Below are 26470 nucleotides of genomic sequence, written 5' to 3'. Positions count from 1 at the left end.
ACTTGAGCATAAGAAAAAAAAAATCAACCTCTCCAGCATTTTTTTTTTAAATGTAGGATTGTGCTTCACCCTCCCCTCCAACATTGCACCAGATCAGGGAGAGTGAGATTTGACAGGTCAGCATGGGGAGTGTGTGTGCACCTCTAGATGCAGCACTGGGCCACCACCAGCGCACACACACACACACACACACAACACACACAGAGCCTTGCAGCAGATTTGCATTAACATTTCTTCATCTCTTGGGACAAAGACACATGTAAGTGATATGTGAGAGGCCTCCCTGCCATTGGCCAGTCCCCTCCAAGTGGGGCATGTGCTATAGCTGCTGCCTGTACTCTCTAGTCTGCAGATCAGAGGCTGGGAGGAGGAGGAGGGGGAGGGGGAAGGGTAGAAAGCACAGAAGGAGGGAGGGAGAGGAGAGGAGAGACACACAGCCAGAGGAGGGAGTTCTGCCAGGGACAGAGGAGGAGCATTTTGACGTGAGCTCCAGGGCAAGGAGCTTGCAAGAGCTTTACTTCACGTCATATTGTTTCATGGCAAGTGCTGGGATCGCAGGCAAGCCTAGCAGCCAGTGGCTTTCTCCTGCTGTCTCCCCTCCTCCTCCTCCTCCTCCTCCATTGTAGAATGCACCGAGCCTGCAGACTGCCATAGGCACCAGAAATTGTGCAGACATATGGATCTGCTGCATGACTAGGGCACAGGAAAGGGGGCACCATCCTGATGCTTTAGACCTCAGGTGACACTGCATGTGGTGAGTGCAACTTCTTTCCTTTTTATTGATACATTGTATCTTTTTAGATTTCCCAACTCTCCTATCATCATGTCAAAGTTCCATCACTTCCAAGTGACAGCTCCGATCATCCCTCCTGCTGTCAGAAAGACTGTCAATTGTGTTTAGCAAACAATTTCTCTGTGTTTAGCAAATAGTTTACTCTATTGGATTGTGTTTACAAAACAAGGATCTCTTCTAGTGTGGGTGATCTGTTACGATCTCTTGTAGTGTGGGTGATCACCTAGAGTGCACTACTGTCACTGTTGGTGCTACATTCCTTCTTCTTTTTTTTTTTTTAACACATAGAGTACGCTACAGTCACTGTTGGTGCTACATTTCTTTTTTTTTATTCGTAGTAGTGATCACAGAGTGTGTTACTGTCACTGTTGGTGCTACCTTCCTTTCTTTTAAAAAACATAGGAGTACGCTACAGTCACTGTTGGTGCTACATTCTTTTTTTCTTTTATCACATAGAGAACGCTACAGTCACTGTTGGTGCTACATTCTTTTTTTCTTTTATCACATAGAGAACGCTACAGTCACTGTTGGTGCTACATTCTTTTTTTCTTTTAACACACAGAGTGCACTACAGTCACGGTTGGTGCTACATTGCTACCTTCTTTTATTTTTAACACATAGAGTGCACTACAGTCAATGTTGGTGCTACATTGCTACATTTTTTATTTTTTATCACATAGAGTGCATTACAGTCACTGTTGGTGCTACAGTGTTTTGTTTTTAACACATAGCATGTACTACAGTCACTGTTGGTGCTACATTGCTACATTCTATTATTTTTATCACATAGAGTGCACTACAGTCACTGTTGGTGCTACAGTGTTTTGTTTTTAACACATAGCATGTACTACAGTCACTGTTGGTGCTACATTGCTACATTCTATTATTTTTATCACATAGAGTGCACTACAGTCACTGTTGGTGCTACATTGCTACCTTCTATTATTTTTAACACAAAGAGTGCACTACAGTTACTGTTGGTGCTACAGTGTTTTGTTTTTAACACATAGCGTGTACTACAGTCACTGTTGGTGCTACATTGCTACATTATTTTATTTTTATCACATAGAGTGTACTACAGTCACTGTTGGTGCTACATTCTTGTATTCTTATCACATAGAGTGCACTACAGTCACTGTTGGTGCTACACTTTTTTTCTTTGCCTGACAGACAGGAAGATGTCAGATGACACAACTTATATTGTTTAGGTCAGGTTGATCCCCCCTCTACTTTCCCTGTGCTGTCCCATGTTACTTTCAGCACTTCTCCTGGACTTTGAAGACCCTGACCGGTTGTAGTTGATAGGAACCAGCTACTGTTTGCTGTAGTAACAGGAATGCTGTATTACCACTGGGCAAACTTACTTTCAGTTTGGGACTTGGACATTTAAAACAGAACAAAAAAAAAAACTTGCTTTGTTGATGGGTGTTTGGGAGAGTTCAGAGAGGGACAGATGGGGCCACTTTTGTTCCTGTGCTGGGAGGTGGAGGGGGTGGGGGTTGTCATTTGGCCTTTCAATGTGTTCAAGTCATTCTGACAGTTAATGCAGCCTTTTTTTTATGTTGAGATCCTACTTTACAGCTAGGCAGTATCACAGGGGTTAATATCACTTTAACCATCCACCTTAGCAGGCTGATGCTGGATTATATATACTGTATATATTATTTATATATTTTTTTTATAATTGAATTTTTATTTTTTAGTATTTTGTTTTCCGTTTTTTTTTCTCTTTGCTATCAGTTGAGGAAATGCCCCTTTGCAAGGTTTGTAAATACCAGTAAAAGTCCGTCTCCTGCAGCGATTATTTTTCTGGTTTGGCGTTGGAAGGCTGTGGCGGACGAGCCCCGGGTATCTGCAGCTGTAGACAGATGGCCAGCAATCCACAATGTGTTCCTGGACCTTTGTCTCCAGTAAAGATTCTCTAGACAATTGCAAGCGGCAAGGCTTCCACGGCACGGCTCAGCTGTGCTGCCTGCTCCTTTTTACCTTCTTGTCTTCCCAAATTCTTTCATGTAGTCACTGTAGGTCCATATTGGTGTGTTTTTTGTTTTTTGCTTTTCTCTTTTTTTTTTCAGGCTGCCCAACACCCCTGTGGCTCCCTGTAAGAGGACAGGGACAGGTGGGATTTTTTGAATTGACAGCTTCGCTCTTTGCTTTTTTTTTTTTTTTTCTCAGGCTTGTTCCATTTAATCACAGTTTTTCATAATAATGAAATAACATTTGTGGCCATATACATTTGTATTTACTTCACTCAGCGTTTTTACAGGGAAAAATTTGATATTTTTTTTCCCAACTCAGAGCAAAAGTTTGCCGGTGCATTGCTCCGCTACAGTGCTATAAAGGTTTACTAAAAGATGTTCACAATGCAAGAGAATTTTCCCTTAGATTTGTGAATGTGGTGAAAATTCACTTTATAAAGAAATACCCAATTGGGTTTAAAAAAATGGAAAAAAAATGCATTTTTGCTTGGATGATGAAAGTCAGCACAGCTTCCCAACATTCACTAAACTAATAGAAAATGCCCTTGCAACGTGAGATTTTCCTTTGGAAAGTGAACAGCCTATTTGTCTTTAATAAACATTCGCTCGCTAAACATTTTTTTGATCTCTTTAAGGCCTGTTCACACTTGACTACGTTTGTGCGTCAAAGTGCATGCATTTACTGCAGGAAAGTGCGATTTGCATGCAAAGTCTGTTTAAGGCCCGATTCACACCTATGCAGGTTGCAGTTTGCATATTCCAGGTGCATTTGGGTTTTTCAATACACGTTTTTGATCCATTGAAGTCTGTGGAATGAAACACCAGAAAAAAAACCCTGGCTCTTTCCATAAAATGCACAGATGTGAACTACATCCATAGGAAACCATGTTAAATGGACAGTAGTGAATTTCTTCAAAACGGAAAATGCACTCGACTCATAAGTGATGTTTCATTTATAGTTGGAGTTGGGTGTCAGAATCTGGCTTCCTATCTCTTGGATATTCCAGCACCAAGCTCCTGTCCCAACATGGCTGCAGGGTTTCTACTTACCTTGGAGTCTTATGCCTTCTGTTACAACAGGAATATTTATAGTCCTGTTGTTTTCTCTATTTAAGCAAATTAAAAGTTCAGCAGGAGGACTGGGACCCTCTTACTCTTGTAAGTGCTGTAATTGTAAGAGCTGGGATTTTTATGTTGGAGTCCCAGAGCCAGTAAGTCTATGTATGGTTTGTGCGTTTGTGTATGTAAACATGTTAAAAATACAGTTTTCAGATAAATATGTAATATTGCATATGAATGGTTCATGTTTACAATTGCAGCCAGCAGATGGCGCTCTCAGCTCCTTTTAAAGGTCTGCAGAGCTCAATAGCTAAAGCTCAAATTTATGCAGAGAACTAGGTGATTTGAGTGCTGCCTCATCCTGACTCACTCCTGCTTTCTTTAAATAGAATATGGTGATTCAGTTAGAGAATGACAGCATCAAAGCAAACAACTTTGCTGTACTTTCGTGTTAGAAAACACATAATTTGTTTGCACCACCAGTGTCATGAGTGCACGTGTCACGTTGGCTGCTGCCAGGCTGTGGACATTTAATTATTTACATGTTTTTAAAGTGTGTGTAAACCTTGACAATGAGCTTATCTTATTTACTTCCTTTTGATCTGTTAAATATAACATTGGAAGCATTTTGTTATAACTATTTGATAAGTGCTAAAAAAAAGAAAAAAAACCTGTTGATCTCGTCCGAAATTTAGAGCTGTCCTCTTCACACTTCCTGTGTTGTTATAAAGAGCCCTTTTAGTTCTTATCGTAGACTAAAGAACGATTAGCCTCTATGTGATGGAGATCTGAGATTTGGGGTGGTTGAATAGTTTAGGAAAATACACTGGGCAGGGCTGACACCAGTCAGTCCTCAAAAATCCAGTACTGCAGCATCCTTTTGCAAGAATTAGGATCGTGATGTCAATGGCAGGAAGTGGGGGAACCCAGGATTAAGGTGAGTATTTTTAATGTATTTTATTGCGTATTATTATTATTATAATTTTTTTTTAAAGTTCTGTAATGTGGTGCTTTGTCCACAGGGGGTAGGGGCAGCCATATATGTGGACTTTGCATTTTAGCGCAAGGTACGCTTTAAAAAGGAAAGTGCATTTATGGCAGATCAACAGGTATTTTACTCTACTTGCAAGATAAAACACTTTGATATGGGCATACATTGCAGAGATGTAATGCATATGTGTTTTTTTTTATTATTATTATTTAATTTTAGCTTGATATACACGTTACAGAGGTTGTACAACTCCCTGTGTAAGTTGTGCCTATAGGTAGGCCTAGAATAAAGCTTACCTACAAGTACTGTAAATATCTCGTAAATGTGCACCGTTTAGGAGATATTTACTGTATGCTGCGCCGTTGATGTCATCGGCGCATGCGCTCTGAAGGAACAGCCACCCGTGCTGTATCACCAGGAGCGTGTGCCGTGACATCACACGGCTCCGGCCAGTCACAGAGCCAGAATCCGTGGCCCCTTAAGGAAGACGGGCGAAGATGGATGCCGCCTGCAGCGGGGACGACGCAGGCTTTGTTTGCAGGTAAGTGTCACATAATGTGCTAGTATGCGATGCATACTAGCACATTATGCCTTTACTTTGCAGGTAGGAAGAAAGAAAGAAAAATCCACCAGGGTTTACCTCCTCTTTAAAGCAGAGGTTTGCTGAAAAAAAATATTAAAAGCCAGCAGCTACAAATACTGCAGCTGCTGACTTTTAATATATGGACACTTACCTGTCCCAGGGAGCCCGCGGTGTCGGCAGCCGAAGCCGATCCGTCTTTCGGCTCTCGGCTGCTACCGCCGCCATCCTCGGTAAGGGAATAAGGAAGTGTAGCCGCGCGGCTTCCATTCCTGGTTCCCTACTGCACATGCGCGAGCCGTGCTGCGCATCCTCACAAGTCCCTGCTGTATTCTGTGTCTCACAGAATACAGCGGGGGAGGGCGGGGTAGGCGGCAGAAGTGGCGTAGGTCACCGCAATCACTGCGGTGATCTATGCCAGGAAGTGGGAGCAAATACCTGTATTAGACAGGTATCTGCTCCCTCCTCCCCCATGAAAGGTGCCAATTGTGACAACGGAGGGGGGGAGGAATCCAAAAAGTGTAAGTTCCATTTTTGGGTGGAACTCCACTTTAACAAGCTGTTCATCTCTAAAACAAGTCCCTACTGACCTATGTATTTGTAGGCACTGTGGAGCAATCAATCTTCAGAAGCAAGGAAGTCATTCATTTTGGATCTCCCAGCAGCTCAGCCCACCCTCCTCCCCTTGCCAGAGCTCTTTTTCTGTGTTACTTTAGAGATTACAAGGCTGGAAGACAGCTGAGTCACTGCTTGGAAGGAGAGCTAAACTGCATAGAAATTGACTTAAACAACTTTAGTGCTTCTGGCGTGAACTTTGAGAGTTAATTGCTCCACAGTGCCTGCACATTCAGAGGTCAGTGTGGCCTTGTTTTAGGCTGGGTTCACACCAGTGCAAATTGGATGTGGGTTTTTCCCTGCATCCAATTCGCATGACAGGTGATTGTGACCGGCTCTCACTGGAGCTGGTTCACACATCTCCGAGGGGTCCTGTGCATCTTTGGCTCCGTTTCAGGTCCAAATTCAGGCACAAATTCGGGCCTGATTCGTCCCTGAAACGGAGAACAGGAACGCACCGAATTCCTGCTGTGAGCCGCATCCGTATTAGGTGTGAACCCAGCCTTAAAGCCCATTTACCACTTATTAAGAATATGTAAATATTTGAATGTTCATAGACTGCTCGACTTCAAAAAAGCCAGCCATATTGGCAAAATGTTGGCAACTTGGCAACCATAGCCATAAAACCAGCAGTCTTTACTGTGTGGTTGCATGTTTTATCTTTTTCTAACATTTAAGAAGACTGGCTTGCTGAACCTTGTTAGGAAGATTTTTCCATCATGCAAATGAATATTCAGCTATTCCATGTTTGTGTCCTGTGGAAAAAGTTGGACAGCACTTCAAAAACAGCTCCGTATAAAATGAAACATTTTATATTTTTTTAATCACTTCACTGGAGAACGTGCAAAGTCAAAACTCTCACAAGCGATGCTTATATTATACATACTGGTGTAAAAAGACAATGCCTTGTACAGCTCCAGCATACGTGGATCTTCTAATTATCCAGAGAATGAAGTATCTCCTTCACTATTGTTCTGTAGTATAGTTCCACTTCTCTGTAAGTGTACTATTGATATGCTATGTATATTTTATAATATATATGATATGCTATGTAATATTATATGTATTGCAGAGTAGATGGATGCATAAGCATTTTTAAATTGTAAAGGCTCGTTTACTTTCCTATAAAAATAGTAAACATGTTATACTTACCTACTCTGTGTAATGGTTTTGCACAGAGCAGCCCAGATCCTCCTCTTCTCGGGTCCCTCTTCTGTGCTCCTAGCCCCTCCCTCCTGTTCAGTGTCCCCACAGCAAGCAGCTTGCTATGGGGGGCACCCGAGCCGAGTCACAGCTCCCTTTGTCCATTCAGACACCGAGCCCTGACCCAGCCCCGCCCTCTCTCTCCCCCGATTGGCTAGCTGACTTTGATTGACAGCAGTGGGAGCCAATGACACCGCTACTGTGTCTCAGCCAATCAGGAGGGAGAATCTCGGATGGCTGAGACACTCATGGACATCGCTTGATAGGGAGGGACCTCAGGTGACTATTAGGGGGGCTGCGCACAGAAGGCTTTTTATCTTAATACATAGAATGCATTATGATAAAACAACCTTCTGACTTTACAACCGCTTTAAGTAGTCTTGAAAATCTAACCTGCAACAGTGTTTTAGGCTCCATGCACACTGGGGCTTTTGTAAATACTTTTCTCCTGGCAGGAAAAAAGCTTGGACGTTTACTTATCCCATTGGCCAGAATATTAATTTATTCTGGCCATTGAAATGAAAAACACTTCTAGCGCGTTTAGATGCATATACACAACTTTACACGCATTTGCCATTTTTTTCTGCCAAAATGCTCCTTCTTCAATGCACCAGTGATGGATTTTTTTTTTGCCTCAAAACTCCTGTAAATGCCTATGTGTGCATGGACATGCAGCCTAACATAGAGGGATGTTTAGCATCAGAAAAAAAAAGTCAAACGTTTGTTAGGCTCCATGCACACTGGCTTAAAAAAACGCTCCTAGTAGCAGCTTTTGAGCTTTTTTGTTCTGCTTCTAGAAGCAAGCAGTGTTATCCTATGTGTCCATGCACACTATTTTAGTCTAGAAGCGTTTTTGAAGCTTCAGCTTCAAGGAGCAGAAAAAAACTCTTCTTTTTGCGTCATATTGTCACATGACTAGAGAGGTGCATGTATCCATAACTATATTCAAATAGTGGCAGCAGAATGTAATTGTGAGCGATCAGTGCAGGCCCCATGACACCTTGTATCTTGTATTGTTTCATTTGTTGCTGGTATTGTCACTAAAATAGCCATGTAGCTTTAACTTTATGGATGTGCACCAAAACACAGAGTCAGGTATTACTTTTAGCCATATAGTTTATTATTAAATATATGTGTAGTTTTTTATTGATGTGGTTTTTGCATACTGTAGTACAGTGGTCACCAACCTTTTGGATCTCACTGACCACCAAACTCCCAATTTTCCTCCGAATTCCCGTGGACCACTAACATGAATTTTAAATGCCTTATAGACACAATGCTCCGGCTCTCTGCCCCCCTCCCCTTGGATCACACTGCTGCTTTATGCACACAATGCTCCAGCTCCCCACCCCCCCTCCCCCCTCCGCACTCTGCATCACAATGCTAACTTACACAGACTGATCATTGGATCTCACCTCTATATACATCCATGTGCTCAAGCTCCGTGCTCCCTCCCACACTCTGTGATCAGCACTGCCATTGGAAGTCCCCTCCTTCTTCACCTTCTTCTCTCTGCACTACTCCTGGCGTCTCCCTCTGAGTTTACTGGACCCGGAACCACAGAGGAGGCATCGGGTATTGACTGTCAGCACACATTGGCAACTGGAAACAACACTGGGCGGTATACATCCATCGCAATGTTGATTTGCGGCAGAACCCCTGAATACCATCAACATTTTCTTGTGGACCAGCTGTAATAGAAGTGTATTTTTTTTGTTTGTTTATTTGTTTTTTTCTTTTGTTTTCTTTTGGCAACACCCAACCTTTACTGCAGTTCTATATATTTGCTATAGTTTCAGCTTACAAAGTATTAAATGCATTTTTTACCAAAGCATGACAGCATAGGGCAGCCCATTCATTTTAAATGGGTACCCTGCATATGACAAACGCACCAAAGAAGCTCCTGCACCTTTTTCAGGTGCAGAGCTTTTCACTTTTTTTTTACAGCACATTATAGCACATTTGTTGCATGCAAAAACACAAATTTGCTGGCTGTGTTTGGGAGGCCATTGACAATTAATAGTACTGCAAATGAGATGTGCATTTTTTATGCCTTCCAGAAAAGCAAGTGGAATGCATGTTTCTGTGCACATTCCCAGAATGCGCAGAAGTGCATACAGTCTAAAGCGGAAGTCTAGAACCGTGCCAGCTCTTTCTAAGAATGAATTGCTTTATTTTTAGAGTTGGTCCAAAATGATGTAAAAAAGACTGGTTGATCTATAAGAAGAATTGATCATATGACACCAGAAAAGAGAAAGGCTGTGCAGGAATGAAAATCGGCCCCTGGAGTAGTAATTAAAACAAAAACAGAAGGGGCAATGTGGAGTTACTCTCTGCGGAAATTTACTTGTACAAATATAACTTTCATTAACAGTCCAGCTTACTTATGAGAAGTTGGGCCATAATTCTTTTCCAGGATTGGTACTTTGAATTTTAAATTGCAATCAACAAGAGAAACAGGCCCTATCTATTATCTACTACTTCTATAGCATGTACTGAAATTATACCTTAAGATCACAAATATTGTGTGCCTCATCCACAGCTGATTTCCAGGAGGGCTTCATCTAGTGATCATCTAGTTCAGGTCTCCAAATGTTGGTCCGTGGGCCAGGTGCGGCCCTTTGCTTACCTTTATCCAGCCCTGTTCTCCTCCACAGATATGGTACGTTATTATTCTTACTGACACCAATGAAGAGACACCACTCCTTCCACTGGCACCAATGGTGGTGCATTATTCCTTCCACTGACACCAGCAATGAAACAGTATTCCTTCCATCGACACCAACAATAGGACATAATTCCTCCCACTCATATAAACAATAGGACAATATTCCTCCCAATGACACCACCAATGGGGCACTGTTCCTCCCACTAATACCAAGTGATGGGGCACTGTTCCTCTTGCTACTGAAAACAGGCTCTTTGTGATCTTTTTATTCCACCTGACCACCAAACCTAAGACACTGTCCACTTCTACTGATGCTGGGGTAATTTCTACTCCTGCTAGCCACAGTATGGCCCCCTAAAGTCTGGAAGACAGTACACTGAGCCTTGTTTGGAAAGTTTGGAGACCGCTGTTCTAGTTCATTCAGAATTTGTTAGACCAGTATCAAGTACTTGGCGGTATCCCTAGAACCATATGTACAGTATATGCCCTTGTGGGTCCTGCCAGATTTATCCCTATGTTAAGAGAACAAAATAACTTAATATTTCTGACGGATCACAAAAGTTTGGTAATAATGCCTTTTAGAAATTGCTCAATTGAAAGCAAGATTTACCACCTTTAATGTCCATGCAAGATGTTCTATACGGGACAAACAAAATGTATCAGAATAAGTGAATAACAACTAAAAAATAGGACAGTCCTTGATACACTGTGGTGACTATGGAGATACTTTGCACTAATTTTAAATGAAACAATATTGCTACCATTATTATTGTGTTCCTGGTAACTTTGTGAACTTTACAGGGCTTAATAGCAGTTATTTATGGCAGAAACATGTGTACTATACCTGGCCATATAGTGTGAAGTGGAAAACTGATTCTCAACTGCCTAATATATAAAGGAATCATGGAGTCCCTGTCAGGAATAGACGCATATCCAAGCTCTATATATCTCCTCATATGGACCTATACAGTATATCTATATCCTTATACTGTGTATCGAATTTAGTGATGGCACATTTTTTGGGTGACTTCAGTGAACATGATATAACGTGGCCCTATTTTACTATTTGCTCTGCGTCCCGAGCCCACCCTTTTTGAAGCCAATTAAAGCCTCTGGCTCTAATCATGTGCTTCTAAAAAAAACATTGGAATACATGCGTCCTGTGCCCTGCATGTAGATGAGGGGCTGGACGCACGGATTATGGCGGTGGTGCCCCTGTACCCTGCACGAGAGGCTGCCACTGCATATCAGTGAAACATATAGTGACCCAAGGGCCAAATAAAGGCTAGAAAAGGGCCAAAAAGGGCCCCTGGGCCACAGTTTGGAGACTCCTGGAATGTTTGCATTTTTGAAATCTGCAATAATTTTTTTTTTTTGGGTACTTATACAGCACACAGCCCTTAGTTTATGGTACAAATGTAAAGGTGAACTAACACTGGACACCCTCCCACTCATCATGTGCTGGTGCTGACCAATCAGAATCCATCTGGTCTGTCCTGAAGCACTAATGGAGAAGAGAGAGAAGAGCTGGGATTTCAATTCCCCAGACCTCTGGAGTGGCTGCGGGTGACTCGGTGAGCCAAGTGGTAGGTACAGCAGGGACTGGTTAGTTCACCTTTACATTTGCAGGGATGAGCTAACACTTTAACCACATTTGGCATCTTAGGTAGCAATTGCTTTCACAAATTGGGAAAGGAGTCTAGGATGACCATGCTTCTGGGACCTCAGTAGATGAAGTACAATAAGTGAACATTGCCCCCCCCTAGGGCTAGGAAAAGAAGGATGTTATTGGTAGGATCGCCAGGTGAAAATGAAGGGGGGCATGAAAAAAAAAAACAAATGCTGCCACCTTGTTTAAGGAATAGTAATATATACAATACACTACATTGTATTTTTATTCTTGGGTTTAGAAACATTAATCTATAAAGAGTTTTTTTTCTGCTTATGTAATGCGAAGGTCGGTAGTAATGTGGTTACTTGCTTGATCAGCCTTCTCATTTGGCACTAGGAGTCTGATGTCTGTTTTTTATTGACACTAATGTACAAAAAAGCTCCGGTAAGGCTTTGTACAAAGCCATGTTATCTTGTGTATCCTCTTATTTGTGTTTTACAAACAGAGTTTCTGTGTTACTATATAGAGATCTAGAAGTCCCTAAAATGGTTTATTTTAATTCTGGTTACAGAAATTTTTTGCAGTCACATTCTCAGACAGGACATGTACATGATAATTAACAGTACTTCTGCTGGAATAGTAAAGTGCCCTTTAGTTAAAGGTGAATATGTAGGACCACAGTGAACGGCGTTGTTCTTATTCTTACCTTGCTGGAGAAATGAATACACGTCGTATGAGCTGCGTCCCGGGGGAAGCTGTAGTAAAACAGGACTGGTGAGAAATAGCATGGTTATGCTGTACTTTGGGTTAAGTGGAATATCTGCTGATTTTCATGTCATCACTGGCATGTGTCTTGGACTGTTTAGTCTGTGTGGCGTTGCCAAGATTTCATAAATGGAGTGACATCACAGCATTTATTATTTTTTTTAAAAGAATAATATGTCACCTGAGCCTTCTCTGGACATAGTTCACATGCATACAGCAACCTGCAGAGATGAAACACATGTAGCAGTTTCTGAGTATTGATGCACATGTTTATCGTTCTTTGAAATCAATAGCATCCTATATCAAGAGGCATGAAAAATGGTTTTGTATACAAATAATAAAAAGTCAAAAGTTGTGTAAACAAGGCCTTAATGGAGAAGTATGGGGATATGAAAAAAAACAAACGTCCAAACATACCTCTATGCTGCAGCTGTCCCGCATCGGCTCTAAGACTAAGAACTGAGCGATCACATGACTGCTGATTGGTCTGCTTGGAGCAGAGAGTGGTGACTGTCAGTCACTAACTCTCCGCTCTGCTCCTTAAGTGCTCACTGGATTGGGAAGGAGGTGGGAGTAGCCAATCAAGCAATAATTCAGGCAGCTGGGTGGATTCCATCAGTACTGTCGGGATCCTTCCAGAGCCTGGAGCCACTTTACCTTGTCAGCTGACTGCGGGTATAGTCCACTATCAGCTGACTCTGGGTTACAGGAGAACAAAAGTAGGGCCGGCCATACACAGAGCAAAGTTCTTTCTTGCAACCACGGGTTGCAAGAAAGAACTTTGCTAGATTCCCCCATTGTTGATGTGGGAATCCCTCCTGCCGAGGATCATTGTCTTCTCCCAGCAGGGGAGGGCTGGGGAAGTCATCCTGGCCAGGAGAAGGGAGTGATTATCGCTAGCGGCTATAGCAGCCACTTGCAATAATCATAAGAGAATCTGGCAGGCTGGTTGTACCCAAAAGGAACGATTGGTCAACTTGGTACATTCAGCCTGCCCACTAATGGTTCGAATCTCGGCCGGCTCCTGCTGAACCAGCCAAGATTTAAACCATGTATGGCCGGCCTAAGTGTACTCCTGGCTGCCAAACATTTGCATCCCAACACATAGACAAGGTAATTTTCCGTGAGACCTAAGTGTTCAGTTCACTCCATTGTGCTGCACTGATGTGAATAGTACTTTTTTTCAGCTTGTTACAACGCAGTGCACCACATCGCAGCCTCAGCCTGCTGCGGTGAATAAAGATGAATTAAATCTTAAGAGGAAACAGTGGCAAGCATAATTTATGGTGCGTTACCACTCCTCCCATCACAGTGGACGTCATTGGCTGTGGTAGAACGCAGCCGCTGGTGTGAATGGGACTTTGGGTTTACGTGCATTTTAAAGTTGACCTGTCACCTTTGTTGCTCCATTCACTTGCTGTAGCTTTTGGAGAGGCCCGTTATTTCTAAATATGTAGAAACTTGTGACTTTCTTCCTACAATGCATTGCTCCCCAGCTCCCCATCTAAGTAGCATTCTAGAGTATAGGACCGTGATGGCGAACCTTGGCCCCCTCAGATGTTTTGGAACTACATTTCCCATGATGCTCCACTAAACGGCAGAGAACATGAGCATCATCGGAAATGTAGTTCCAAAACATCGGTGGTGCCAAGGTTCGCAATCACTGGTATAGGATAATCCATTGGCATTAAAAAAAAAAAAAAAATCTATTTCAGCTAACTCAGGGATTGGCGTCTACCCTTCTAAATGGCGGTGATTGGTATTATTGCAATTATCATACACAGGGGAATACATCAGCAGACTCCTTTGCAGAAGTAATAGTTTTATTTTATACTAGGGAGATCTCACTGTTAAAATGTTCAAGATATATAGACAGCCAGGGACCTGCTTATTCCTGGCTCCACCTAAATATCCCATAAATATTACCAGCCTAAATATCACTTTTGGGTGAACTGACCCTTTTAACAAAATTAGAGCCAAGTAGCACCTACAGCCATGATCAGTGCTAGGCCCAGGGTGGCCACCTGCCTTGGTATCACTTCCGCCAGGCAGTGGGCATAATTCATGACTAGTTATTAGACAAAGCCAGAACTGCAGTATTTTAAAACAAAGATCATTGATGTAAGGGCTGGATTTTCAGAAGGGCTGTCTTCTGAATTCCTCTTGGCTAAGTATGTATAGGAAATTGCAATTTATTCAAACACAAGCTTGCAAGTCACAAAGACACCTCCAGTTCAGCAACATAAAGCTTGTCTGCTTTTATCATTAATGATATTAATAGTGCTCTGGCTATGTGTGCTGACATTGTATGAGGGATTTAAATAATGGCTGCAGTGATTTCTTTGCAGTCGTCTGTATGTGCTGGACACAAGAGGAGATGGCTCCAGTTGCAACAGCACTTGGCTGTAAAGGAAGAATAGCAGAGAAAACTGTCTGATTACCGAGTCCAAAGATCGCAGGCTGCACTGCTTCTATAGCTAGAAGGAAAGAGCAAGGTCCATTTAAATGTAGACAAGCCGGCTGCAGTTTGTACAGTATGCTGGTAGCGTATTGAGCTTGGCTTCCAGTCCTTGTGTAACTCATTAGCTGCTAGAAGATCTAGCTTCACCTATTAACTGCTGCTGCAAAAGCATAGAGAAAAGAGTAGAATTCAAAGTGTCCATAACAGCCAATCAGATCTAGACTTTTTAATTTTAGAATTTTAATGTGATCAGATTTAAATCAAGCTTATACAGTACATGAATACATAGAAAAGAGATGACGTATAAATATTAGATCCCCATAGCAAGCAATCAGATTCCTGTTTCTCAGAATACTTAAATGTTGACTGGCTGCTAGGGGGGAAACTCTTCTTTGCCTTGTAAAATAAAAACCATACACCTGTATTTAAGCAGGAAAGACCTTTGCATGAAAAAGGGTTCCTCATAATTTGCACCAGTTGCGATTTCATTGTTTCACTGTGCTGTTCGAAACATGTTAGACTAAAAGGAAACTGGTCACAAGAAATATGACGCTTGCTATTGCTGTTCTCTTTTTGTAGATTGCTAGTTGCAAGGCTTTGAAATCTGAACTTTTGGTCCACTTGGGCTTGGATAATTGATGCCATGGCAGCGGCTATATTTCTCTCATGATAGGAAACCACAAAAAGCAGTGTGACTTGGCAGAATTCAGTACCTTCATATATTATGTGTCCTGTCCTTCAGTAGATGGTTCACACCAGATACGTTGGGTTGCGCTGGAAATATGGAAAGCCTTGGCCAACACATAGACATGGCAAAAAGCCTTGTCCCCTATTACGGCAGATTACACCACCCGCTGCGGCCAACAGACATGAATGAAATGCCTATTTTGTAAGATTTTAATAAAATTCTAAAAAAAAAAGGTTACAATGCATCCATGTTTCTCTACTGTACATCAGCGGTAGTGCCTGCTGCATCCGTGCCTCTGCATTGTACATCAGGGGTAGTTCCCGCTGCATCTGCGCATCTGCATTGTACATCGGGGTAGTGCACGCTGCATCTGTGCCTCTGCATTGTACATCAGGGGTAGTGCCCGCTGCATCTGCGCCTCTGCGTTGTACACCAGCTGTAATGCATGCTGCATCTGCGCCTCTGCATTGTACATCAGGGGTAGTACCCGCTGCATCTGTGCCTCTGCATTGTACATCGGGGTAGTGCACGCTGCATCTGTGCCTCTGCATTGTACATCGGGGTAGTGCACGCTGCATCTGTGCCTCTGCATTGTACATCGGAGTAGTGCACACTGCATCTGTGCCTCTGCATTGTACACCAGCTGTAATGCATGCTGCATCTGCGCCTCTGCGTTGTACACCAGGGGTAGTGCAGGCTGCATCTGTGCCTCTGCATTGTACACCAGGGGTAGTGCACGCTGCATCTGTGCCTCTGCATTGTACTCCGGGGTAGTGCACACTGCATCCATGCCTCTGCATTATGCACCAGGGATAGTGCACGCTGCATCTGTGCCTCTGCATTGTACACCAGGGGTAGTGCACGCTGCATCTGTGCCTCTGCATTGTACACCAGGGGTAGTGCACGCTGCATCTGTGCCTCTGCATTGTACACCAGGGGTAGTGCACGCTGCATCTGTGCCTCTGCATTGTACACCAGGGGTAGTGCACGCTGCATCTGTGCCTCTGCATTATACACCAGTGGAGGTAAACGCATCTGGTGAAAGCAAACCCTTACTGCACAGCTCATGCAGAGTTAGTGCAGCCCAGCTGCAAAGCCTTTCCCAAAATATGGACATGGCAAAAAGCCTTATTTCTATCACAGAAGTTCAAACCACTGTGCTGTGGCCAATAGAATTGAGTGCATTTTTCTGTGATATTTTAATAAAGTTCTAAATAAAAAGGATACGGTGCATCTGCACCTCTACACCAGTGGTAGTGCACGCTGCACCTGCACCTCTGCATTGTACACCAGCGGATGTTGGGGTAGTACACCCTGCTGGTGTGAACAAGCCCTTACCGAAAAATCCCATGCAGAGCTAGTACAGGAAAACACATCTAGTGATGGCAGCAATACCACTTCTTTGATTACTTGACATGCAGTCATACATGTTAAAGCATTTCAAATCACCTGATCCTGAAAGCGGTAGTAAAGTCTCAAAAAAAAAATTCTTCATTGCATACTAGCACATTATGAAAAACTTACTGTACCTTAAAGCGAAGCCCTCCTTACTAAAGGCAACTCCACTTTGCACTACAAGTGCATTTGAAAGTGCAGTCGCTGTAGATCCGAGGGGGACATGCAAGGAAAATAAAAAACAACATTTTAGCTTGCACATGATTGGATGATACAATCAGCAGAGCTTCCCCTCATTTCAGATCTAACCCTCAGATTTACAGTGACTGCACTTCCAAGTGCACTTTCAGCGCACTTGTAGTGCAAAGTGGAGTTGCCTTTCGTAAATAACCCCCAGTGCATCCAAATGCTTTTGTACAGCCTACATGCAGGGGCACAACTGATGGGTTTTGTAGGAAGGGACACCCTAAAAAAAAATTTTTTGACAGGCCGATGCTTTAGCCATGTCATAGGTGATTCATTTTGATTGAGAACAAATGATTAATTGACAGTCATCTGTTTTTTTACGGTAGAGAAGCACCCTTGCATTTCACTGAGATCGAAGGCTGAAAATTGTAGTTTTTTTCTGTTGCTCGGTGTTGAAACCGCAGCCTACAGTGTTCACATTCCATGATTGCACTGGCAAAAGGCAGCAAGCAAGCCAGCTAAGGGAGGAGGGCTGTTTCTTCTCCTCCTGACAGAGTACAGCATGTTCTCTGACTACCGTCTGCTGCTAGACTCAAAGTTTTCAGGGAGATTAGGGACACCCCGAAATAGAACCAGATCACAGATTTCATGTGCATTTGCTTTCTTGCGATCGATAGTGTAATGTCCATTGATGTGTTCATATGAATTTATTACACAGTAGGAGGATTGTAGGGACTTCAGAGATCCTTACCAACAGCACAAGGATTTAAGTGTAATACTGTATGCTGTAGCAGTCTTTTTAACATTGCTTAAGGCAGACAGGTAGCAGCTGATGACAGCAATGTAAATATGTCTGAAAATGTCATTTTGCAACCCTTCTTTTTCTAAAAGAAATGAAAAAGAGTTCATGTCTATGATCACAGTTTTTTAATGTAATATTCCTAAATATACCATTGCATTGCTTGTATACACTGGCATTTGAGGTTCAAGATGACATTTGAGATGTGTTTGCCATGCATTTACATGACTTGATGGAGCGTTGAAAGCAAGCAAAAATTTCACTTGAGAAATTCACTTTACACCATACCAATCCCCTCCTCCCTCAACCTCCATAACATTAAAAACTGCACTTTTTATATACAGTTTCTCACAAAAGTGAGTACACCCCTCACATTTTTGTAAATATTTTATTATATCTTTTCATGTGACAACATTGAAGAAATTACACTTTGCTACAATGTAAAGTAGTGGGTGTACAGCTTGTATAACAGTGTAAATTTGCTGTCCCCTCAAAATAACTCAATACACAGCCATTAATGTCTAAACCGCTGTCAACAAAAGTGAGTACACCCCCAATTAGCCATTTTCCCACCCTGGTGTCATGTGACTCATTAGAATTACAAGGTCTCCCGGTGTGAATGGAGAGCAGGTGAGTTAAATTTGGTGTTATCGCTCTCACTCTCTCATACTGGTCACTGGAAGTTTATCATGGCACCTCATGGCAAAGAACTCTCTGAGGATCTGAAAAAAAGAATTGTTGCTCTACATAGAGATAGCCTAGGCTATAAGAAGATTGCCAAAACCCAAAACTGAGCTGCAGTACAGTGGCTAAGATCATACAGCAGTGTAAAAGGACAGGTTCCACTCAGAATAGGCCTCGCCATGGTTGACCAAAGAAGTTGAGTGCAAGTGCTCAGCGTCATATCCAGAGGTTGTCTTTGGGAAATAGACATATGAGTGCCGCCAGCATTGCTGCAAAGGTTGAAGTGGTGGGGGGGTCAGCTTGTCAGTGCTCAGACCATACGCCGCACGCTGCATCAAATTGGTCTGCATGGCTGTTGTCCCAGAAGGAAGCCTCTTCTAGAGATTATGCACAAGAAGTCCCGCAAACCGTTTCCTGTAGACAAGCAGACTAAGGACATAGATTACTGGAACCATGTCCTGTGGTCTGATGTGACCAAGATAAACTTATTTGGTTCAGATGGTGTCAAGTATGTCTTGCCTACAGTCAAGCATGGTGGTGGGAGTGTCATGGTCTGGGGCTGCATGAGTGCTGCCGGCACTGGGGAGCTACAATCCATTGAGGGAACCATGAATGGCAACATGTACTGTTACATACTGAAGCAGAGCATGATCCCCTCCCTTCGGAGACTTGGCCGCAGAGCAGTATTCCAACATGATAACGACCCCAAACACCTCCAAGATGATCACTGCCTTGCTAAAGAAGCTGAGGATAAAGGTGATGGACTGGCCAAGCATGTCTCCAGACCTAAACCCTATTGAGCATCTGTGGGGCATCCGCAAACGGAAGGTGGAGGGTCTCTAACATCCACCAGCTTTGTGATGTTGTCATGGAGGAGTGGAACAGGACTCCAGTGGCAACCTGTGAAGCTCTGGTGAACTCCATGCCTAAGAGGGTTAAGGCAGTGCTGGAAAATAATGGTGGCCACACAAAATATTGACACTTTGGGCCCAATTTGGACCAAATTTAACACACCTGCTCCCCATTCACACCTGAGACCTTGTAACACTAATGAGTCACATGACACCGGGGAGGGAAAATGGCTAATTGGGCCCAATTTGGACATTTTCACTTAGGGGTGTACTCACTTTTGTTGACAGCAGTTTAGACATTAATGGCTGTGTGTTGAGTTGTTTTGAAGGGACCGCAAATTTACACTGTTATACAAGCTGAACAATCACTACTTTACATTGTAGCAAAGTGTCATTTCTTCAGTCTTGTCACATGAAAAGATATAATAAAATATTTGCAAAAATATGAAGGGTGTACTCACTTTTGTGAGATACTGTAATTTATGGTTAGCCTTAAAGTCTCCTACTGAAGCTTTCTGTGATACCATTATCATATATCCAGGGGGGCTTCCCCACAGCACCAAAATCTGTTGCTGCCACATCACGGGGCCAGCTGCAAGATCCTGGAAGATACAACCAACTCCCTTTGGCAAAATAAACAAAGATGGCAGTGCTGGTTGACACATGCAGTGGAAGAAAGGTTGGGGAGAAAAGGACAATGCAGGATTTGTTGGCCTTGTGAGCATATTTTTCATGAATAGAAAATCATCGAGTATTAGTGGCAATTCTAAATATTGTGGTGGGCTCAGATGGAGATCAGTGTTTGGTGTAGTCTGTATTATCACAACTTCTGATTCATAGTCATTCAGATTATATTAATGGCTGTTCTAGGGATTTAGCTGGTAGAAAAGACATTGTAAAATATTAACAGCACCTCGAAAAAGCACATTTATACTTCTGTCAATGTTCCGGAATGGGTTTGTTCACACCCTAGGGCAGGGTTTCTCAACCAGAGTTCCATGGAACCCTAGGGTTCCTCCAGAGGTTGCTGGGGGTTCCTTGAGCAATGATAAATTCTCACTGACACCATTGATCTTTTTTGCTATCTGTAATCGCTTAATTCTTCCCAGTGACCACAAGTGTAAGGAGCATTCTTCCCACTGTCCATCTTACCAGTGTATCATGAGTTGTACATATAGTAATCTTTAGCTTGGGTCCCCTGAAACCGAAAAGTTATTTCAAGGGTTCTTCTGTGTTGAAAAGGTTGAGAAAGGCTGACTTATGGTCACATACGTGAGTATGTTCAGCGGTTGCCTCTCAAATTCCCACATGCCGGAGTTTGGGGTGTGTTCACACAAGGTGCAGAGCAAGGCATCTTCCAAAGACAACCTTATAACCACACTGAAATGGCACAATAAACAGAATTGCTATAAACAAAACTGTAAACAGGTGGTAACGGTTATACACGAGCGCACTTTCTGGCAGAAAAGGTCTGATGGAACGAAGCCGTCAGACATTCCGATCGTGTGCGGGCTTCATCGGACCTTTTCTGTCAAAAAATCTGGGACCTTAGAAATAGAACATGTTTCAAATGTTTCCGATGGACTCGATTCCTATAAAAAAAAATTGTTCTTCTGTATGCTAGTCCGACGGACCAAAAAACGACGCAAGGGCAGCTATTGGCTACTAGCTATTGAACTTCCTTTTTTAGTCCGGTCATACGTCATCACGTTCGAAGCGATCGGACTTTGGTGGGATCATGTGTAGGCAAGTCCGTTTCGTCAGAACTCTGTTGAAAAGTCCTTCGGAGTTCAGTCCAACGAAAAGTCTGCTCGTGTGTACGCGGCATTACAGTTAGATCCAGTTCATGCACATCGTGTTTACTGAATGGATGTTCAACATGATTCCCATAAAAATGCAACCTCTTCCACTTTCTTTAGTACACACCATTGCAGCATGTTTGGTGTGAACTAAAACAATAGGACAGCAGGTCCCTCGGATTCCTCCTGTATTGATTTGTATTGTAACTGTACTGTCTGCCCCGATGTTGTAAAGCGCTGCGCAAACTGTTGGCGCTATTTAAATCCTCTATAATAATAATAATAATAGATTGCCTTGTCTATCTGTTGAGACTGCAATGGACAACACTTCCTAAAGGCTGGTTTACACCAGATTTGGTGGAACTGTGTTGGGCGGTTATTCCCAATTTGCATATTCGCAAGGCAAAGGGATTGATTTACTAAAACTAAAGCACTCCAAATCTGGAATCTGGTGCAGCTGTGCATGGTAGCCAATCAGCATCTAACTTCAGCTTGTTCAGTGAAGTTTTGACAAAAAACCTGGAAGCTCATTGGTTTCTGTGGAGAGCTGCACCAGATTCTGAGTGGCCCAGTGTTAGTAAATCTCTCCCTAAATGACTTCAATGTGCTCAGTTCACACCACTGTGTTGCGGTGGTGTTCGGCCACTGTGTGCTGAAAACAAAGTATTGCAAGCAGTACTTTTGTTTCAGCACCGCACAGTGCATGGCAATCCACTGCCTCGCATCGGGCAGCCAGCAATTGAACTTCATGAGATGTCTACGTGACATCTCAATAAAGTTTGTCCAAAAAAAGGAAACAGTGCGATCTGCCGAGCACAGCGCATGTTCACTGCACTGATCCCAGCCGGATCACACCGCACACCAACGCGCTGTAAGGCTGCAACTGGTGTGAGCGAGCCCTAAAGCTGGTGCTGGTGTGAATGAGATTCAGAGCTGAGCTCAACTTTCTTTGTTAGGCCCCTTTCGCGCGGGCTGTCCGATCAGGTCTGCCTTTCAGTTTTTCAGGTGGACCTGATCAGACCTTTTACTCTCCCCTATGGATCGGCGTATGTCAGCGGCGGATGTTGTCTGCTGACATCCGCCGCTATCCGATCTGATCCTGCCCACAAAATCCAGACGGATGGTGGTCCTATTTTCCAACTGTCTGCCGGATCGGATAGCACTGACCTGTCATCCGCCTGCTCAGGGAAGTGATCCCTCAAATGGAGGCGCCCGCGTGAAAGGGGCCTAAGGGTACTTGCACAAATTACTGATGTATGAACATCAGATTAGTGGCAGAAAATTTCTGCATTAAAATATGAGGATGGGCTGTATAATAAACGCCTGTAATATAGCTTACGTTCATGCACTTCTATGTACAGGCCCATTAAGAACAGTTTCCATTTGAATGTATTAAAGGGAACCTGTATCGAGGAGTTGCTGATTTGAGGCACCTTATAAAACTTGCAGGCAGTTGTCGGCGAACTGTGATCAGCTACATGCTTGGTTATTTGACTCCTAATATTTTCCACTGTGTGTGTGAGAAGCCTGGCTGTCTTGCCTAGCTGGCTGCAGCGCTGTAGGAACGCCCATGACTGGAGGTAACCTATGCAGATGACTGGGGGTGGATGCTGCAAGAACTGTGAAGGCTACTTCTTTCTCTATGTCTCTCCCCCTCTCTGTATCTTCTTTTTTTTTTTTTTTTCTCTCTCTCTGAAGTGCTACACAAACTTGCCACAGCAGGTCTGACTAGTTTTAATTGCCTTCAGGGAGCTGTGTATAGCACTGCTAGACTAAAGTATATATATACCTGTTTTATAGTTGTGTGGAAAACTGTTTCAAATGTATGGAATAAATGAATGAAAAGTTTATTAGGACGGTTGAGTGTCCACAAAGGCAGGATGCAAACTCCCATCTGGTGTAGAATAGGTCCCCCCTTGGGCTGTGCTCCAACGCTCTACTGGACAGGAGGATCTCTTCTGGGGATTTGTTAAAAGCAGTTATGGATCGGTGAAGACTGCGGCCATTGTGCACATTCAAATAATGCAATATTGAGAAAGCTGCAAGCAGTGCTGATGCTATATAGGCAAATAGCTAAAAACATGGAAAATGTTGTACCTGCCAAAGGATTTGGAATTCTGTACAGCCGGTCCTGAGATTTATACAGCCTGGCCAGAAAGCACCCTGTTGAGCTGACTTTCTTTATTATAATTAAAGTGACCATGCCAAGAAAATCTAAATGTACCAGAAAACTATGCCCTATAGGGCCAGTTCACACCAGAATGTGGTGTGGGAAATCCGCGTTCTGTGTGCGTTTCCCGAACTGCGTCCAAAATGGACTGCACTTGCGATCTGTAGAGGGTGTCAGTGCACTGCTAATGACAACCCAAACGCAGGTTACAAATGCAGTACCTTTGCTTGCACTGGATCGCATGGTACAGAAGTACCAAGCGATCCAGATGCTCTGCATTTAAAATAGTGCATGCACTTCTTTTGCTGCGGTCCAGCGTGGTTTCAGCCCATTCAAATGAATGGGCTGAGATCGCACTGCACCCAGATCGCATGTGAACACTACAAATTCTGGGTGGACCCTCTGCACACCACTATACACCCTTCCCAGCATTGTATGCAATGAAAAAACAGGGATTTTTAGATCACATATATTGCAATACATTGAAATGATTGTAAAGTGTCATTTTTTTTTTTTTAAATAACAAACATATTATACTTACCTCCTCTGTGCAGTTGGTTTTGCACAGAGCAGCCTGGATCCTCCCCTTCTCGGGTCAATCTTCGCTGCTCCTGGCTCCTCCCTCCTGTCGAGTGCCCCCACAGCCAGCAGGTTGCTATGGGGGCACCCGAGCAGAGTCACATCTCCCTGTGTCCATTCAGACAGGAACCCCTGACCCGGCCCCACCCCCTCTCTCTTCTGATTGGCTATCTGACTTTGATTGACAGCCGTGGAAGCCACTGGCACCGCTGCTGTATCTCAGCCAATCAGGAGGGAGAGTCCCAGGCAGCTAAGACACTTGTGGACATCGCCGGAGAGACATGGGGCTCAGGTAAGTATCAGGGGGTGCTACTGCACACAGAAGGTTTTTTAACTTAATGCATTAAGATAAAAAACCTTCTGCCTTTACAACTCCTTTAAGCTGGCCAACTGTGTCAACGTATTCCCTCTTACGGCCAGTCCTACACTGCTCTGCCACTGCAAATGCTATGGTGGACACCATGCCAACATGGGGCATACAGACAAGGTGGGGGAGAGCTTCTACATTCAGGTTTGGTCACTGATCTGTGTTTGTAATGTTAACGTGTGGTCACACCCCTTTAGCACCTGATAGTTTAAATATATGTACCAGCTATTGGGATTTGAGCACAGGTATATATTGTCTTTGTTGTAACGCAGGTCAGTGACCAGATCTGAACCTTGTAGCTCTCCCCCACCTTGTGTCTGTATGCCCCATGTTGGCATGTGTCCACCTTAGCATTTGCAGTGGCAGAGCATTGTAGGACTGGCCATAAGAGGGATTACTTTGACGCAGTTGGCCAGCTTAAACATGTATTGCAATATATGTGAACTAAATATCCCTGTTTTTCATTACATAGTTTGCTGGGAAGGCTGTGTAGCAGTGTGAAGAAGGTCCATCCAGAATCTGTAGTGTTGACATGTGGTCACACCCCTTTAGCTCCTGATAGTTTAAATACATGTACAAGCTATTGGGATTTGAACACAGGTATATCTTGTCTTGGATCACATGTGAAACACACAGTAACGGCACAGCGCATTCCTGTGCAATTCATGTTGTGAACCTGTCCTAAAAGCACACAGTAAATATGTTTCCCATGCCACCAAAGTCTGCTCCAATTCTCTAGGGAGTGTTAATCCACTTGGTTCCCCATAGATTCCAAAGGTACCTCCTGCTGAGCATTGTATCACTACTGGTGCCTGCACATTCAATCAGTTCTTTTCAGTGTGTGAGGACCCCCAAATCCAGGGCCACTCTGTAATGTATCTATTGACCCAGAGTTTGACTCCACCCCCTCCTGCCTGCCTCTTAAAGCGTATTTCCACTTTTGCAGTCATATTTGAGAAACTTTTCTATTTATTTATTTTTTTGTTGGAGCAGATTTATACATAGGACTGTATAGGTAGCTTTGGGTTGTTGAGGCAAGTGAAAAGATAAGCAGTATTTTTTTTTCTTCTCTTTAAGTTATGCTATATGAATAGGAACATGTGACAAATATAATTTCACATATATTATACAATCCTCCACCCTCCTCGCATGTGTGGATGAGGTAATCTGTTCAGTTTTTTTTGATCAACACGCTGGCTTATTGAACACAATTGACCCGTGTATGGCCAGTTTTACTAAGCAGGAAGGGAATGGGCAAAAGTAAGGTGAATTTTTATGCCAGAGTGGCTTTGGATTTTGAGGTTTTTGGATAGGAAAGGTCACCCGGAAATGCCCTTTGCTCTAAGGCCTCATGCACACAGGGCGTTTGTCAATTTCTAGATAACTTTTAAACTGGCAGCAGCAGAGCAAAAAGGCTTGTAAAAAGATGTGAACGGCAAGTGCTTGGGCCATGACAAACAAACAAACACACCCCCCCCCCCAGTCGGACGATCAGTCAAACCCACCATCCCCGTCCATCGCTCATCCGCCCACCAGCCCCGCACTTACCCCCTCTAGGTCGCGGGCAGCTTCAGCTCCTTCCTGCGTCTCCTCCTCCTCGGCGGCCTCACCCTGTGTCTCCCCCTCCTTGGCAGCCAATAAGGTCGCTTCTCCTCTCAGCCAATCGGGAGGAGAACCAGGAAGACAATAGCTAATATAAATTTGCTATTGTCACACAACTGGGTGGGCTCAGGGCGCAGTGCTCTGCTCCTTGAGCCCTCCCTTTTTTGAAGCCAATTAGAGCCTCTGGTACTAATCATGTGCTTCAAAAAAAGAAATAAAAACCCATTGAAATCCATGCGTTTAGCGCCCTGCATGTAGATTAGGGGCTGGTGCATGGATTAGGGGGGAGGTGCCCCTGCCGTCACTACCTGCCTACAAATGCCTCTAAATGCCTGTGTGCATGGACACAAAGGCAACTAGACTGTGCACTCTGCAAGTGCAGTTGCTCCAGAGCTTAGTAAATTAGGCAAAGCTTCACTTTGCAAAAAATACCCAATCATGTGCAAGGAAAATTTAAAAAAACAGCATTATCGATTGCACATGATTGGATGATAAAAGTCAGCAGAGCTTCTGCTCATTTACTAAGCTCTGGAGCAACTGTCCTTGCAGAGTACAACTGCATTTTGCAAAGTGCACAGTTTATTTGCCTTTTGTAAATGAACCCCAATAGGCTAATGATACTTA

At 43.4% G+C, this 26470-nt stretch overlaps 1 protein-coding gene across 2 annotated transcripts in view; it reads left to right on the top strand.

The window, feature by feature from the left end:
* Positions 1–414: 414 nt before the first annotated feature.
* The window catches only part of SERTAD2 (SERTA domain containing 2), a 117066-nt gene continuing 91010 nt past the window's right edge, over positions 415–26470 (top strand). The window contains exon 1 of one of the 2 annotated variants that reach the window (XM_073628204.1): positions 415–754. The gene's annotated coding sequence lies outside the window, so the exon portion shown is untranslated. The remainder of the gene's footprint in view (positions 755–26470) is intronic. The other variant, XM_073628202.1, reaches the window with a different exon arrangement.

Source organism: Aquarana catesbeiana, linkage group LG04 (genome assembly GCF_042186555.1).
Source record: "Aquarana catesbeiana isolate 2022-GZ linkage group LG04, ASM4218655v1, whole genome shotgun sequence".
Taxonomy (NCBI): domain Eukaryota; kingdom Metazoa; phylum Chordata; class Amphibia; order Anura; family Ranidae; genus Aquarana; species Aquarana catesbeiana.
Note: the sequence above shows the minus strand (reverse complement) of the source record. Positions and strands in the feature narration are given on the sequence as shown.